The following is an 18,317-nucleotide window of genomic DNA, read 5'->3' as shown; positions in this document are numbered from 1 at the left end:
CCAATTTAAGAAAGAAGTTGAGTTAGTTAGATAATTAAATACAGTAGCTGGATTCAAATATACATATAAAAAACTCAGTAGCATTTCACTAATAGCAATAATAATCAAATAATAGTGGATATTTTTAAAAGTCCTACTTACGAAAGCAATATAAATTATAAAACATGTAAAAATTAATTTCATAATGGAGGTATATCTTTATTTTTAAAAGTTTTAAACCATATAAAATATGTAAAGTAAGCAATGAAAAACAGAACTACAACGTCAATGTTTTCCAGTAACCATTGTAAACTGACAAATGATTTTAAAATTCAATTAATGAATAGAAAGTCAAAAATGTTTGCAAAAAAGAAAACAGTACTGACAGCACTTTTTTCACCAAACATTATAACAGTCTCTGAAGACATCATAACCAAATAGCATGATATGGCTACTGGAATAGACAAAATATTGGTTTAAAAAAAAGAGCCCAGAAAATATATACCAGAAAAGGATAGAATACATCATGAAAGCTGCATTTAAAATCAATGGGAAAAGGATACTTTTTTTAGTATATGGCACTGATAAATGGCATACATGTGGAAAAAAATGAACTTCTACCTCATCCTATATACAATATATCAAATTAAACTTTTCTGTTAAACTTTAAGTTCTGGGATACATGTGCAGAACGTGCAGGTTTGTTAAACAGGTATACACATGCCATGGTTGTTTGCTGCACCCATCAATCCATCATTTACATTAGGTATTTCTCCTAATGCTATCCCTCCCCTAGTCCCCCAGCCACTGACAGGCCCCAGTGTGTGATGTTCCCCTCCTTGTGTCCATGTCTTCTCATTGTTCAACTCCCACTTATGAATGAAAACATATGGTGTTTGGTTTTCTGCTCCTGTGTTACTTTGCTGAGAATGATGGTTTCCAGCTTCATCCACGTACCTGCAAAGGACATGAACTCATCCTTTTCATGGCTGCACAGTATTCCATGGTGTATATGTGCCACATTTTCTTTATCCAGTCTATCATTGATGGGCATTTGGGTTGGTTCCAAGTCTTTGCTATTGGGAATAGTGCTGCAATAAACATACGTGTGCATGCGTCTTTATAGTAGAATGATTTATAATCCTTTGGGTATATACCCAGTAATGGGATTGCTGGGTCAAATGGTATTTCTGGTTCTAGATCCTTGAGGAATCGCCACACTGTCTTCTACAATGGTTGAAATAATTTACACTCCCACCAACAGTGTAAAAGCATTCCTATTTTTCTCCACATCCTCTCCAGCATCTGTTCTTTCCTGACTTTTTAATGATCACCATTCTAACTGGCATGAGATGGTATCCCACTGTGATTTTGATTTGCATTTCTCTAATGACCAGTGATGATGAGCTTTTTCTCATATATTTGTTGGCTGCATAAATGTCTTCTTTTGAGATGTGTCCATTCATATCTTTTGTCCACTTTTTGATGGGGTTGTTTTTTCTTATAAATTTATTTAATTTCCTTGTAGATTCTGGATATTAGCCCTTTGTCAGATGGATAGATTTCAAAAATTTTCTCCCATTCTGTAGGTTGTCAAAGCTGGAGGCATCATGTTATCTGACTTCAAACTATACTACAAGGCTACAGTAACCAAAACAGCATGGTACTGGTACCAAAACAGATACATAGACCAATGGAACAGAACAGAGCCCTCAGAAATAACACCACACATCTACAACCATCTGATCTTTGACAAACCTGACAAAAACAACAATTGGGGAAAGGATTCCCTATTTAATAAATGGTGCTGGGAAAACTGGCTAGCCATATGCAGAAAACTGAAATTGGACCTCTTCCTTACACCTGATACAAAAATTAACTCAAGATGGATTAAAGACTTAAACGTAAGACCTAAAACCATAAAAACCCTAGAAGAAAACCTAGGCAATATCATTCAGGACACAGGCATGGGGAAAGGCTTCATGACTAAACACCAAAAGCAATGGCAACAAAAGCCAAAATTGACAAATGAGACCTAATTAAACTAAAGAGCTTCTGCACAGCAAAAGAAACTATCATCAGAGTGAAAAATTACATTTTTAAAAATTAAATGTCAAAAGATAAAATAATAGTATTTTTAAATAGAACATTTTAAGACTCTGAGGTGAGCAATACTTGTTAAGCAAAATATGATACCCAAGTGCTTTAAAGGTTTATAAATGTGGCATTTTGCTCTCTAGGTAAATTTCTTTTTTATTTATTTATTTGAGAGATAATGATTTTATAGATATAAAATATATACTATAAGGTATATTATATTTTATATAAAGTATATAATATATAAAATAAATTATATTTTATATAAAATATATTATATAATATATAATGTACAATGTAATGTTTTGATCTATGTATACACTGTAGAAAGATCAAGCTAATTAACATATCTATCACCTTACCAACTTCTTTTCTGTGATGGAACATTAAAAATCAATTCTTTTAGCAATTTTGAAATACATAATACCTTATAATTCATTCACCATGCAGTGAAATAGATCACTAAAACTTATTCCGCCAGTCTAAATGGAATTTAGTATCCTTCAATCAACAGCTCCTCTTCTCTCCAAATCCCCATCCAGCCTCTGCTAACCAGTTTTTCACTCTCTGTTTCTGTGAGACTGACTTTTACAGATGCCACATATAAGTGAGATCATGCAGTATTTGTCTTTCCGTGCCTGGCTTATTTCACTTAGCATAATGTCATAATGTTCCAGGTCCATCCATGTTGTCACGAATGCCAGAATTTTCTTCTTTTTTAAGGCTGTATAATATTCCATCGTGTGTGTGTGTGTGTGTGTGTGAGCACGTGCGCACGCACGTGTGTATCTCACATATTCTTTATTCATTCAACTACGGATAGATACTGGGTTGCTTCCATATCTTGGCTATTGTGAATAATGGTACAATAAACATGGGAGTGCAGATATCTCTTTGGCACACCAATTTCAATTCCTCTGGATACAAAGCCAGAAGCGGAAATACCGGATCTCTCTATATATATTCCCCACAGTTTTTCAGAGTTAGTTTTAAAATTAAGTGGATTTTTTTTCTATTTTTGCACTGTATTGTGAAACATTTCTTTTATGTGTTATTCCTAACATTAATCTTACATGATAAGTAACACAGTGACTTTCTTTTTCAGCTCATCTATTGAGCTTTGTAGAATTTTCAGTTTAAGTTCCAGAATACTTTTGAATGCTCTTTTTTCATGATTTTCTTCAGTCTTCTTGAGAGCACTTCTCTTTTTGATAAAGTTCTCTTCCAGTTCCTCTATTAGCTCTAATTTAATGACACAGTCTACACTTCTAGTTGTTCAATTATTGCTTCCTCATCTAGAATATTCTTAAATAAAATGTGAATATTATCTTGCCTGGATTTTTCTTTAGCAGGCATATTCACTAAGCAGATGCTATTGCTTAAGCAGTGGAAAATCTACCATGGAAGTCCTAGAAGAGGCTTTTCTCTGTTTTATAGTCACTAAGAGGAAGTTGTAGAAGGTATCCATTGTATCCTAGGTCTTTTGGTCAAGCAGACTTCTCTTATTCACAAGGTATTGGCACCATTCAACACACCAGAGCAGCTTTGCTCCTGTTCTTCTGGGTTCAACAGGATTAGTGGGCCCTTCTAAGTCTGACAAGCAGCAGGACTTCTTCCCTGTATTAGTGAAGATAACATTACCTGCCATAAAAAAAATTCAGTGGTTTAACAGAACAGAGGTTTATTTTGTGCCCATGCAGTAGTCTAATGTAATTGTTTCAGATTGGTGGATAAGTTTTCTCCACATGGTGACACAGAAACTCTACTCTTTTTGATCTTGTGGCTAGGATGACATTGTGATGTCCTGAGAGTCCTCTATAGCCAGTCAGCTGACAGGGAAAGGCAGCATGGAGAAGTCACATCTGCTTCCTAACAGGCTAGAAAGAACATATGTCATTTTATCTGACATTCCAATGGTGAAAACTAGATGCAAGCCTCCACTTAGATGCAAGAGAAACTGGAAGTGTAGTCTGGCTGAGTAAGGGCTTCTTGGCAATAATTCTCTTTTATTTATGGGATGCTCACATTTCAGTGGCCTGCTATGTTCATATCATATTATCCTAGTCCTCAAAGAGAGTCAAGGCTTCTCTTCTGCCCCTGGTCCTAAGTCTCTCACAGTGTAATGAGGCCAGAAACTTTGGTTCAGGAAGTGACAGAAGCACAAGAAGTCACTTTACAGTAAGTCCAGTGAGAAAGAGAAGCCTTAAATCATTTAGAAAAAGTAGAAAGACAATAAATGTTGAGCTAGATATGAAGCCCATGGCTAAAAATGTTGTAAAATTTAAAAAGATAGCATAGCATTTTGGGGAGTGTTTTTTTAATTTTTGTTTCTGTTTTTGTTTTTGTTTTTAAGAAAAGGGAGAGAAGAAATTTAATAGCATCCCATTATGTAAGAACTAAAACCATGTAATGGTGACTTACAGAGGAATATTAAAGGAGATAGAGATTATTTGAGACGCACAAAATATAACCAATCCATATGAAAAAGTCATAAAATGCTTTGTTGTAATGTTATTTTATTCATATGGGAGCCATCTAAACATAACAAATCAAATAGACTCAAGTACATAGTGAGTTTTTTTTATGTATTCTTACTTCTGCAGCAAGTATTTATATGCAATTTCTTTACCATGCTTGGGAGTTTCATTTTAAAGAAGCTATGTGGTAAAATGAGCCCCCACCTATAATTTGTAGATTTATTATAAACTTTAAATTTTTTCATCAGTGTGTAAAGCACTTAGGAAATTTAACACAATTATATTTCCCTTGGCTAATTCATTTAATTCATGAATTTTGAGTCTTGGAGACAAATTTGAGAGATTAAAGAAGAAAAATGCAAGCAGTGCTTTAGGGTTTTATTAGCATAACTATTTAATTACTATATACAGTATTTAAATCCCATCAGTTAGGACCTGTTTAAACTTTTGCCATGTATCTTTAAAGCTCTCTGTCAAAACAGGCATTTGCTCAGAGAATTTATGGTTTCATACAGTAACTGAGAAGTCGCTAAGATAACTTTAAAGAAACAGAAAAAAGGGAATATCCTTGCAAAGAAATGATGTTTCTCATTCATGTCAAATGATGAAAAGCTTACGGTCAACAAATAAGAGACCTCACAAGCATTTATCACAACCTCAGACCCACTTCAAAACTTTCAAACTAAAAGAAAACTAGCATGGGAAGTTTGCCAACTCTTCTTCTTGCCAAGTTGGCAGAGCCCTGAAAGTTTGAATGGCTTCTCGATGTATAAGATAAAAGCAGGCATTTGGAGCCTATGAAGTCTCCCTGGGCACAATCAGACCCTAGGTGAAATTCCATCATCTGTTGTTATTTGCACATGATGTCAGGTATACAGATGGCACAACAACTTAGGGCTCTGGGTACCTGCATGGTTTTTCTATGAAACCAAGACAGAAAAAAATCGTAAACATGAGTGAGGAAAGGTGTTTCTCCTTCAAAGATGACTTTTCCAGCTTTGATCTTTCACCTCCAGTGACTATATAATGTGAGGCACAAGAGGACAAAAAATCTTAGTTTCCAACAAGAGCATCTCCTCTCAGGTCAAGTACGTGTGTGGTGGGTGCTCATGAGAAGCAAGAACAGACCCAAGTGACTGGAATCTGCACACTGCTTTATCCATCAGGAAACAACTCCTAAGCTACTTCCTAGCTTCTGGGCAGCGAGGCCTCATTCATAAGTGTCCATTAATTTCCAAATGAGTAAGCAATTAGAATTCTTGACTGATTTTACTTTTTCCTCCCTCCACTTTTCTCTAACCCGTATTTATTTCATTCATTCAGTCTAACATGGCCCTAATACCTCCATGCTCTTCAGATTCTTCCCATCTTCCACCCCCAAGCCTTGGTTGTTAGCTGCACACTGCATCTTCTCATTCCTCCACAGGGGAAACTCCCATACTTTAAGAATTCAATGCTCTTTCCCTTCAGATGGCAGATGGGGAATGCTTCAGCATGGGCTGAGAAACAGGACCACCCGCTTGATGTGAATTCCTACAAATCACTCTCAAGTTTCCCCTTATGTTTAATTTTTCTTTAAATATATCTTCCTTTTGGAAAAGAAAATTTGCCTATTTGCTCTAGCTAATATCATGGATGACAGACCTTCATGGATATCTTTGCATCTGCCTATGCACTTTGAATTCATTTTTGCCTCTTCAATCTTCCCTACTCTTGACAGCCCGAGGAATCCCGCCTGTATCTCTCTGTTTCATTAACTCTCCATCTCATTTCAAATCCAACTGAAATCCTCATTTTTCCCCCTCAAGATTTTATACCTCAAATACTAAATAAGTTGAAAAGATATTTCTTTACTGCGTGGTGTAGTACAGTGCTATGGAAGAATTGAGGTTAGAGGTTCCATGAAAAGCTCTGCACAGAATGAAATTTTATTGTACCTCATAATTGTTATTGTGTCCTAAAGGATATTACTAAATCACACATGTAATAGGATATACAACTTTTTTTACTGTCAGCAACTTTGTTTAATATATATGAATAAATTTATAGTGCAAAATCTGAAAAAAATTGGATTCTAGGGTTGTCCTTTTTCCTAAACCAAACACAACAGACATAGCGTTTAAATATTCCAAGGATGACATTAGGTTAATTAGTTAAATTTTATGAGGAGAAATATCTTTCAGAATTTATTCACTATGGAAAAGAAATATTTTAGGTTGTTTCTAATGAAGCCATCGAAGCCATTTTCAGGAGTAAAATATCCAAAAAGATCACAGATATTAGCTGAACTGGGAGTGGTCTTTTTTCCTAAAGAGTATGCATATATATATTTTTTAATTTTTAAATGTTTAATATTTGTGGGTACTTAGTAGGCGTATATATTTATGGGGTACATGAGATGTTTTGATACAGACATGCAATGTGAAATAACAGCATCATGGAGAATGGGGTATCCATCCCCTCAAGCATTTACCCTTTTATGTTACAAACTATCCAAATACACCCTTTCAGTTATTTTTAAGTGTACAATTAAGTTACATGCTTTCTTACTCAAAAAATAACCCTAATCTTCAGCTTCCCTCCAGCCAACACTTGTCTTCATCACTATCCAGACTTCCTTGATAACCAAAAGCATCAGCTCTAAGAAAAAGCAGTTCACTAACAAACAGCTAAGACCTGGAGTTCTTTCATTCTGTCTCACCAAGCATCGCAAAGGATCATGGGGAATAGAGCAATCACATAAGTAAGCTTAAATTATCTCCTGACTTACCAAAAAAACACTTACCAACCTGCAGTTGAGGACCTACACCCACAGCATTTTATCACACCATCCACTCCCTGCGTCCACCTTTTTCCAGTACTTATCACGTAACATCAGATTATTAAAAACAACCTCTTCAGCTTCAGAGTATCTCTGTGAAACTCATTTAAAAATAACACATGATGAATAGAACAGAATTTTTAAAAATAAATTCTTCTTCATGAAAAAACTTTAAGAAAACCCTATGCATGGGATAGGGAAATCAGATAGAGGCTATTTGTGCCCTCCTGAAGATAAAAACTGTGACAAGAATAGAGAGTCAGATGAAGATAAAAGGGTTATTCCATTTTTGGGTCTCTTCTTCTTCATCTTCTTCCATAAACACAATCCAATTATGAGTTCTCCTGAGACAAGACAAAACTCGCTCCAAAGTCATTACATCATTCTATCATTTCCATCATAATCTTGTATGTGATCCAAATTATTCCCATTTAATGACACTAAAATATTCAAGAGGAGAATTATAAACTGGCAACTGTTCCATCTTAAATTCCTTGTGGAAGTGAGGTAAAGAGAAACAAAAATAAATGTCCTCTTTTCACTTTGGTAATTTAGGAAGCAAGCATCTAAATTCTCATGTTTTTCTCTTTTTATTAATCACAAAATATTTATATTTGCATTTACCATGGAATTACACAATATGTTCTGAAAACTCAAGAGACATTTTTCTTTTCAATATGGTTTTCTATTGACATTAGGCTTAGAGCTAAGGAAAAACTGCTTTTAATCTGACCACATATCCTGATCAAATGTAAACCTTGAGCTAGTTCCAAACGCTGCCATAAATTTATACAACTTAAACACCAACGCTAAGATAATAGAAAGCAGAACACTTTCTAAGAGAATCAATCTGTACCCTAAAATAGTCTTAAATAATTTTTAAGTTAGAAATGAGTTCCACCTTATGTTTCTAAGGGTTGGAATATTTTACCTATGTTTTGCCAATAAAGACTTTTAAAAGGGAATATAAATATATTGGGCTGAAGTAAAATTTGCAACTTTAATATCTGATCATCCAAACATAAATACGTTACCTTTACTTCAGTGTATCAGTATATATGCACTAAAATACATATAAATACATAATCAGAAGTTCTGAAGAAAAATCTAACTTATTATAGAATCTTAATACCAATATATTAACATTAAATCTTAACAATGTTAATATTTAAAATAATAACTAAATAGCTAACATTTGTTTACTATTTATAATGTGCCAGAGATTATTCTGAGCTTTTAACTTGTATTAACTCATTTAATCCTCACATAAATGTGAGGAGTAGGAAGTATTTTTAACTTCATTAGAGATAAGAAACTCAGGCAAGTGAGGTTAAATAATTTGCCAAATATCAAACAGCTGGTATGAAATGGGTCTTGGGAGCAAATCTAAAGAATCAGTTCAAAATCCACTCTTAATCACTACATAATATACACAGCACAATTATTGTTCATCATATACTTATTATTTTATGGAGATATATAGTCTCTAACATATTGTGAACTTCTATTGGGCAAGGAATAGCTCATTTTATTCATCTTTGTATATCTAGGCACTAAAAAATATCCAATATGCAATTAGTTAATCAAATATATTACAATTTTCTCCATGTCCTGCTGAATAGTTTGGATGCACATTACAGTTAATGATTTTATTGTCCCAATTAAAAAACTGTAAATGTATGTACCGAATAAATAATGCAGTAACAACATTAATGAAAATCAAAAAAGGGGAAAGAAAAAAATGGTTACAAAAAACCCTCTAGCCTAACAGATAAAGTATCCTTCCTTTTTCTATAATAGCTTATGGTTCTTTTGATTTGTATAGTTTTTTATATAGTGTTAAAATAAAAGTGCGCAGTAGTTTAATATCCTGCTCTTTCTCCTAAAACTAGATACAGATTTTCCTCAGTCTGAAAATTATAAGTTTTAATGGTTGCATATGATTCCATTGAGTGCAAATACATGAATTTATTTAACAAATCCCCTACTATTGATCATTTAGGTTGTTTTCATTGTGTGGTCTTAAATATAATGCTATAAGCAAAAAGGATGGATTGGTAGACGGATAAATAGATGGCTACATGGATAGATACAAGATAGGACAAATATAGTAAAATGTCAATGGTAGAATCTGGGTGGTAAACATATGAACAATTCACTGTGTAATTGTTTTAATTTTCTATGTGTTTGAAAATTACCATAATAAGATGCTGAAAAATTAAGGCCTTAGTGAACAAATATATTTATTTAATAAAATGCCAACTTCACAAGAGCAAGGATTTTTGTCCACATTGTTCATAGGTATATTGCTACTACCTAGAACAATGCCAGGAACATGGAGGTGCTTGCCTTGTAATTTTCTGATGAAAAGTGAACTTTAAATATTCTAATGTCAAATCTCTGAAAATCAGATTCTGCTCTCTCTCCCTCCCTTGGGTTTATTGTTGGCTGCTGTCATGGGTTTTGATTGTTCAGTGATTTTTCTAAACCATTTGCATGAAGACTGTGTTCTTTGTTAAGTGTGGTCACTGAGGTCTCTGCTCTGTTAGCTTAGTGGTCAAATAACAATTTGACAGGTATTTCCTTAAATGCCTAGAGCTGAAAGAAAAGAAAAGGAGCAGAAGGAAAAGAGAAGAGAAGAGAAGAGAAAGAAGCGAAGAGAAGAGACAGAAGCAAAGAGAAGAGAAGAGAAAGAAGAGAAGAGAAAAGGAAAAGAAAAGAGAAAAAAAGAGAAAAGAAAATCTCCCATCTTTGCAGACTGACTGTATGTTGAGGCATTTCTTCAATAGTTATTCAGGCTATTTATAACTCTTCCTTAGCCTTCACTTCCTGTTTTCACTGATCCTAAAGGTGAACCAGAGGTGAAACTCTTGTTTCTTGAGTCTTTTCTGAAGATGCATCCAGCCCTGGGCTTATCTGTGGCTTTGTAGATTTCCTGGCACATGTGAAAGCCTTTCAAATCACTTCTCTCCCTCCATGCCTCTTCTTTCCCAGGCTTTTCTGTATGTCTAATGTTTGCATGATTTCACATCCCTTGTCTCAGGTGGCTGTAGCTAGTATATTTGCCTTTAAATACTTTCAGGAGGCCACTCCAGCCCTCAGAAATTTCTGAGTTGAGTAAAACAAAGGCAAACCCCTGAGCTGATTTCTCAGGGAGACAACAAACAGGCCAGTGCACTCAATCATAGAAAAACAAGGTCCATGTTGTTTCCTGCAGCATCAGCAAACTGTATCACGAACATGGGCCACCATCCTTATGGCCATCAACATAGTGGGGAGTGGAGAATCTATTGATTCATTGTTGTGACACTTTCCTTTAATTCTTTAAATATATGTATCCTTTAGTTTCTTAACTGTATTTAAAATGGCAATATAATATAATTCTCTGAAATCTTTGTCTGCTAAATCCAACATCTGGAGACACTCAGTCATAGTTTCTATTGTCTACATTTTTTATTGTGGTAAATATATATATATATAAAAATAACATAAACTTGGCCATTTGGGCCATTTTTAACAGTACAGGTCAGTAACATTAAAGACATTCACACAATTCTGCATCTCCAGAAATTCTTCTTCTTCCCAAACTGAAACCTTGTATTTGTTAAATAATGACTCCTTATTCCTTCTTCACCCCACTGGTCTCTGGTGATCACCATTCTACTTTTCAGCTGTTTTTACTTCCTGAGTTTTAGTCACAAGTACCTGTTTATTTGCATATTTTTTCACAACATATATGTAACAGGAGCCCCAGAAAGAGAGGAAAGAGAATAAATATTTGAAGAAATAATGGCCAAAACTCAACTGTAACCATCACTACCCTGCATCTCCAGAACTTTTTCCATCTTCCCAAACTGAAACCCTGTACCCATTAAATAATAACTCCCTATTCCTTCTTCACCCCCACTGGTGTACAGTAATCACCATTCTACTTTTTGACTGTTTTTTTCTCTCTGAATACTAGTCACAGATTCCTGTTTATTTGAATGTCCCATTTTTTAAAAGTGTTTTGAATAATATAGTATCGTAACTCTGGAACACAATTATTATTATTAGTTTTTTTTTTTTTTTGAGACAGAGTCTCACTCTGTCACCCAGGCTGGAGTGCCGTGGCGTGATCTCGGCTCACTGCAACCTTCGCCTCCTGAGTTCAAGTGATTCTCCTGCCTCAGCCTCACGAGTAGCTGGGACTACAGGCACGTGCCACCACGTCCGGCTAATTTTTTGTATTTTTTAGTGGAGGCAGGGTTTCACTGTGTTAGCCAAAACAGTTTCGCTTTCCTGACCTCGTTATCTGTCCACCTCAGCCGCCCAAAATGCTGGGATTACAGGCGTGACCCACCAGGCCTGGCCGGAACATGATTATTTTTTATCTGAAAGTTATCGGTGCTGGAAGGTTTTGGAGTTGTTTGGTAACTTACCTGGGCTTAAATCTGCAAAATACGTCTCCTTCATGATCAGCAGTCTCTGACATCTTCGCCTGGATTTTTTTTTATTCTTGTTTTTTATTTTTAATTCTGGCTTCCCAAGGGTTACTCCTGATTCACTGTAAATAAGTTTTCAGCCAATGACTGCATAGTCCTTTTGCACAAATATCTTGAGCCAGACAGACTTCCATTCTCTGTTCACAGATCTTTATATGGGTAGGGAAGTGCATTCCATGGTTAAGGCCATCTACAAGTCTTCTCTGGCTTTTATATTCTTCTTGGCCTTTTGTGGCTCCTATGCAAATGTGTATAGCCTCAGGGTTGGACAAGAGTATATAAAAAGCTTAGGGTCTCTTTGGTCTCCACTGTGCATGTGCTCAGTGGTAGCCAGAAATATATTGGTCCCAACCACAACCATAACTTCAGGCTTTTGGCCCTCATCTGGCCAAGATCATCACTTTCATTGACAACTCTTCAGGGAGTATTAATCACTCACCACTCAAAGTCTATGAATCTTGTTTGACTACAGGGGCACAACCTGCCCACCCCCCAACACTCCCAACCCTTGCAGATTTTCCACACAACCAAATGCAGAGGGTAGGAGCAAGGTTGCCATAGTTTCCAACTACGAAGTTCAGCAGTTTTTGAAGCATAAATCCTTCTCAAATTGTTATATTCTATTTAGATGTTAAGAGTACTAAAATGGTTATGATTTTATTTTGTTGGGGATTTTTTGTCCAGCCTTATAGCTGCTTTTTTTGGAGAGAGAATTTACCAATCTCTTCACTCTGCCATAAGCTAAAGTCCCCTCTTTATTCACTTTTATTTAGAGGAGTAATTCTTAAAGTGTGGTCCCCAGATTGGCAGGGTCAGCATTAAAAGGGAACTTGTTAGAAATGCAAATTCATGGACTTCACTTCAGACTTACTAAAACAGAAATTCTGGGCATAAGGCCCAGTAATCTGTGTTTTAACAAGCCCTCCAAGCAATTCTGATGCACATTCAAATTTTAGAACCATTAATTCAGAGTATATTTAAGATAATACTTGTAATAGAGTTCTTCTCCCTGTTCAAGGGAAAAGAGACAAACATAAGAACTTTCTAGGTGTTTTATCAAAGTTATCTTGTATTATTTTTTAAAGGATGAATTAACCATTGGCATTTGGGTATAAAGATTGGCATAAAATTTTTTAGGCCAAAAACAGGTATTCCTTGATATGTGCAAAGAAACACTAGACAGATTTAAGAGCACCAATCTAAATATTATCCAGATATACTACCCTGGCACATCTAAACTCGTGGGAGTTGAAATTTAATACTGCTGCTGCCTTCCAAAACTATATACTGTACATACTTCAAATTTTCCAACTTTTATCATCTTCATTAGAAAGACTAGCTGTACCAGGACTATGACGATATATTCTTGTATAACTGGTACATATGTTCCTAAAAGCTACTTTTCAAAAACAGAACTGAATTTTATAGGCATAAAGCCATTCTCAATTAAACCAAAAGTATCCTTAGAGTAATCATTTTGTAATTAGTGGTTTCTATATCTACATGAATACATTTTTAAACAATGCTTAGCAAAATAATAAAATAAAATAAAAACAAATTTTAGAATGCCCATAATATATTTATGCAACATTTTTAAACAATATTGTCTGTTATTTGCAGATACATATGTATATAAAACTATGACAAATAAAAAGTTGTACACCGAATGATAATGATTGTCTGTGTGAAAGAAAAATGGAATTGAGAAAAGTCAAAGAGGACTTCAACTTTATAGTTTATTTCTCTTATTTATAAATACAACAAAATCCTCAGAATTTCTGATTATTGAAAATACTATTTTATCAGAATTAAGGTTAAAGAACAGATACTGTAGCATATTCAAACTGAGAAAGAAGGAGAGACAAGCCTAGAAATTCCTAGCTTAGCACCACTGATTCTTCTATTCCCAGGAAATAACTCTGAGGGGTAAAGCTATTTCCAGAGGTTGAGAATTAGACATAAGGATAGGTTGGAAATTCAAAGAAGAAAACCTGTTGCCCAGAAAAAATCAGAATAAGAAGGTTCAGAGACATACAAATCCATGAATATACTCCTTATTCCCATAAGTAATACTAAGTTAATTTGAACTGGTGAACTTACAGTACAATGATTAAAAGGGGGATTTGGAGTTGGAGAGAGTCTTAGCTTAAATACTGGGTCTGCCCAATATTTTATTCATCCTAACCTCACTGAGCGTTTGATCTTCCATCTGTAAAATGAGAAGAATAATAATATCTATCTACTCAGAATATTGAGATAATTAACATAGATAATGTATGTGCAATTCTTACACAGTGCCTGGCACAGATCAGCACCCCATAAATGTTAGTTACTACCATCATTTCTTTAGCCATCTGTCCAACAGCTAGTTGGTAGGTGCCTATTATATGTCAAATTTTCTACAAGATTCTGAGGTTTCAGCAAGTGAACACAATAGAAACAGTCCATGTCATTGTGAAATCTATAATCTTAGAGGACAGAGAGATAGTTACCTAAGAAAATGCACTGACTTTGATGGAGACACAGTAGGGATAGTGCCCAACCATCCAGGGCATGAAGAGAGGCCTGCTAGAAGATTCTTAAGTAGAGATAATCTAATGACAGAGCAAGGCTTTTGTACTAATGGAGATGTAGAATTATTCCTTGTTTAACAAAATCTGACTAGAAAATTATGCTTTTTCCAATCATGCTAGAAATGAAACCTGGAGCTTTGTAAAAGTCTTTTTGGTCTACGTCCTGCAAAGCTGACCCTGCAGGCATGGACATCATACCACATTTGTAAGTGTGAGGCCTTTGGTGTGTTCAGCATCTAGGAAGTTGCAGAGTCAGTGGATTTTTAGCCTAGTGAGGGCTTTGTGCCCCTCACTGCTATTTGTGAGAGCTTTTTATTGGTCAGAAATAACCATGTAGCAGAAGCTGAGAGAGTATTTTAGCTACAACTCCTCAGACATCACTTCTTGTTCATCTTCTCCTGGAGAACGTCCCAATATTGTACATTTCTGAGTCTTCTTGCATCTCTCTCCCAGTTGTTCATAGCTGAATCCACTGATTCTCCCCATGCATAAGCTCCATTCAGCCCCACTCCCAAAGCCAGTTTTGGAGACTCAGATTCTCTAGCAGCCTCAACCTTCTCTGAGCTAATCTGACTTGGGTCACCCTTTCAGACCTGGGGTCTGTACATTGACCTCAGTGGGCTCCAGACTACTGCCAGGTCTCTCCTGCTGCCATTTAAACTCAGGGTCAGGTGCCCCCATGAGGATACCTGGTCTTCCCTGTCACCTTCCAGGTTGCAGCACCACCCTTCCCTTGTGTACTCTAAGCTTCTGCTAGGTTTTTCTTTCCCTACTTCTTTTTCCAGGTCTGACTGCCTGCTGGAGATACACATGAGTAGGCCATTAACTCTATTCTGTGGGATCCCTTGTTCCTCCCCAGTGCCAAGCATGTGCCTGAATAGAAAAACGCTACTGCTTCTGGCTTCCTTTCACATACCTTAAGAGATGGCCTTATCACGTGTCCTGTCCTGAAGACTACCTTAAGCTCACCTTCTCCTAGACTGGTAATGTTGCATGAAGCTGGAATTCCTCATACTCTAGTATATAATTATTTTTGACTCAGGGCATTTAAATACTTGAAAGACACTTCCTTATGATGACCACTATACATACCGATGAAATGAACTACTGTTAGAATATTCCTCTATCCATATTTGTATGTAAAATCCTCAGATTTTTGAGGGGTTAATTAAAGCACAGCTATCTATATTATCTTTCTGTAAAACAAACTCTTCTACTACACAGATATCTGGATTTGTGTTATCCAACAATTCAGGTTATTCCCCTTTATTTGGATACACCATCACCATATCTTGCAATTATCCAGCAACTTTCATCTTTCAGATTTACACTATAACACTAATAATAATGACAAGTAGAGTGATACTCATTTATCTAACACTTTGTAGTTGAAAAACATTTTACAGTGGGCAATTAGTTATTCCACCCCTGTAAAGTAGTTAGGTGCCATTATAACCATCATTTTAGAACAGGAAACTAGTATACAAAACAATAAATTTGTCCTAACTCATTAAAAAAATAATGACTTTTGACCAAAGACAGAGCTGCAGCAATAAGGGATCATGTAACCCGAGGGACCCACAGTGCCTGTGACAGGATCCTGGAGATCTTGAATTTGTTGCCATCGAGAACTGGCCAGATTCATTCATCCCTACAGTATCTTCAGTTTGAGGGGTAAATGAAGAAGAGGATTCTTAACAGTGCCAAAAACGAAAAAGATTATAAAAGTGGCTCCCTAAGAAATTGCCCCACCTTGTATTACTGTGGAGCTACATCAGATACAGTTAAAAAAAAAAAATTCTTTGCCATAAACTGAAGGAATATAATGTAGTCATCCCAAAACATAACAGGCTTGACCTGCAGTATTTTGCTTGAAATTTGTTTCCTACTGTGTACCAACAAGTGACAGTCAGAGATTCTTTGGGGATGAGAGATATTTAAATCGGGAACTCAATAAGCTTCTCTTTTTTATAGTTTTAAAAAGATTTTACCTTTAACGCAAGTAGATAAGCTACACAAGCATTATACTATAGCTACTATATAATTAGGAAGATATGTAGACATATCCTGGCACCTGTTAGAGTACTTCCTAACTTTAAAATATTTGTTTATAGATATTATCTGAACTTCCAACCATTTAGGTATCATTTAGCTAGCCCAACACAGTGAGAGAACTTATAAGAGCCTAGAATTTTTACCAACGTATTTCTGCATCTGAAAAGAGGGCTTCCATTATTTTTATTCCTTTTTCTTTACAACCTTTAATTTCTATCTTTGAGCATGATTTGCTAATCTTAACATTTTCTGAAAGAATGACTAAACCTCTATTTTTTTAAAAAGAGTTAATTATGAAACATACAAATATAAATAATACATACCAATTACGAAACCAATTTTAAAAAGGCAAACTCTAAAAATCAAAAGCAAAATGGAAACAAGTGACCTTAAAAGAGTATCCAGTTAAGAACACCAACACATACAATTTTTCTATGTTATTGAAGCTAAAAAAAAATAGAAACGTATTGTAGGATAACACTAGTATACATATTAGTAATATGATGTCAATGACAAGTTACTTGTAGTACGTAAAACACAAATTATTAATAAATTAAAATCAAACTATGAAAAAGGAGAATGATATAACTGGTTAAATACCCTCAATATGGTAAAACATGAATGAAACAATAGGCTTTCCCTCTTTCCATGTGATCTATAGAATGTAAATTCTCTGTATTTCATTTCCCCATCTATTCAATTACATATTGTTCTCTTTATTGCCCATTTAAAGTAAATATATTTAAAGAAAATTTTGAGATCCTGGCTATACAAACTTTTTAAAAATAAAAGATAATACTATGATAAAAATAATTACTGTATAAATATGAATATAATCCTCAGGTTGCCTATTATAAGCATTTCTGAAGTTTGGGGGTTTTTTTCATTTAGAAATCACTTGAAGATAAAGAGATTAACTTTCCAAAGTAAACTGGTCAAAACTGAACTACATAAACATGTTGAGAATCCGGGATGAGAGACAGTAGTATCTCAAAGCACCTACTATATGTGACAGAATGAGCCAGGGCTATAAAGATGAATATGAAATTACCCACTCTCAGAAAGTTTCTGCCTTAATTGGGGAATACACACTTCCAGGTTCAGGTATGGCTACAGTGAGAAGGAGCATTTAATCTGCATAGGGTTGCCCTTTCAACAGGGAGGTTCACTTAGAAGTGGGAGCATGTGTAGTCAACATGATGAATAACTTTGAAGTTTATTTTAGAATGAAGGGATCACAGTAACCAAAGTTAGAAGTGTAATAAACAAATTATGTCCTTGGAATTGCCATTACAATAGGAGAGTTCAAACCAGATGCATGGCTTGGATTTTGAACCCTCCCCACCTCACCTTCCTCTACCAGGAAGAGCATCTGGAAGGCTTAAAGACAAACAGCAGGTAAGATTACAGCAACCAGGGCTGAGTTAAACTTTAAGTGCAAGAACTAGACAAGTTCATGTGGAATGAAGAAAACACATACTAGAAATCCAACTGGAGTGAGCAGCTGTAGAGATGGTCCCTAGACTGAGAAGCAGGTGAGGTAATCACAAGAGAAAGTAAAGCAGGGAGGAGTTCGCACTGGCGATGACCACCAGACTTTGCCCAGGTTGCTCTGATGGAGGTTTGCTACCCACATCACCAGCACCAGAGTTCCTTTCTTCAGTTCTGCCCTAACACTTTTCACTCCATTTTAAGTGGCATGCTGGGACTGTCAAAGAAAACAGCTTAACCAAGGCCTGGATGATATGATGGCAGAACAGTGAGGAGATGGCAGAGCAGGATCTCTACAGCAAAGAGTAGGAAATACATCTGAATAGATCATGACCTTCTG

General features: G+C 35.5%; 1 protein-coding gene and 1 long non-coding RNA gene across 8 annotated transcripts in view; one reads left to right on the top strand and one right to left on the bottom strand.

Moving 5' to 3' along the window:
- The window catches only part of MACROD2 (mono-ADP ribosylhydrolase 2), a 2,107,194-nt gene that overhangs the window by 1,546,472 nt on the left and 542,405 nt on the right, over window positions 1-18,317 (bottom strand). The gene's annotated exons all lie outside the window — the stretch shown is intronic.
- LOC129052189 (uncharacterized) overlaps window positions 1-18,317 on the top strand; it is a 32,900-nt gene that overhangs the window by 4,922 nt on the left and 9,661 nt on the right. The window contains exons 2-4 of the long non-coding RNA XR_008517080.1: window positions 9,971-10,138; window positions 15,291-15,414; window positions 17,786-17,884. This is a non-coding gene — a long non-coding RNA (uncharacterized LOC129052189). The remainder of the gene's footprint in view (window positions 1-9,970; window positions 10,139-15,290; window positions 15,415-17,785; window positions 17,885-18,317) is intronic.

Source organism: Pongo abelii, chromosome 21, assembly GCF_028885655.2.
Source record: "Pongo abelii isolate AG06213 chromosome 21, NHGRI_mPonAbe1-v2.0_pri, whole genome shotgun sequence".
In the NCBI taxonomy this organism is placed as follows: domain Eukaryota; kingdom Metazoa; phylum Chordata; class Mammalia; order Primates; family Hominidae; genus Pongo; species Pongo abelii.
The sequence above is the reverse complement of the archived record's forward strand: the minus strand, read 5'-3'. Positions and strand labels throughout refer to the sequence as shown.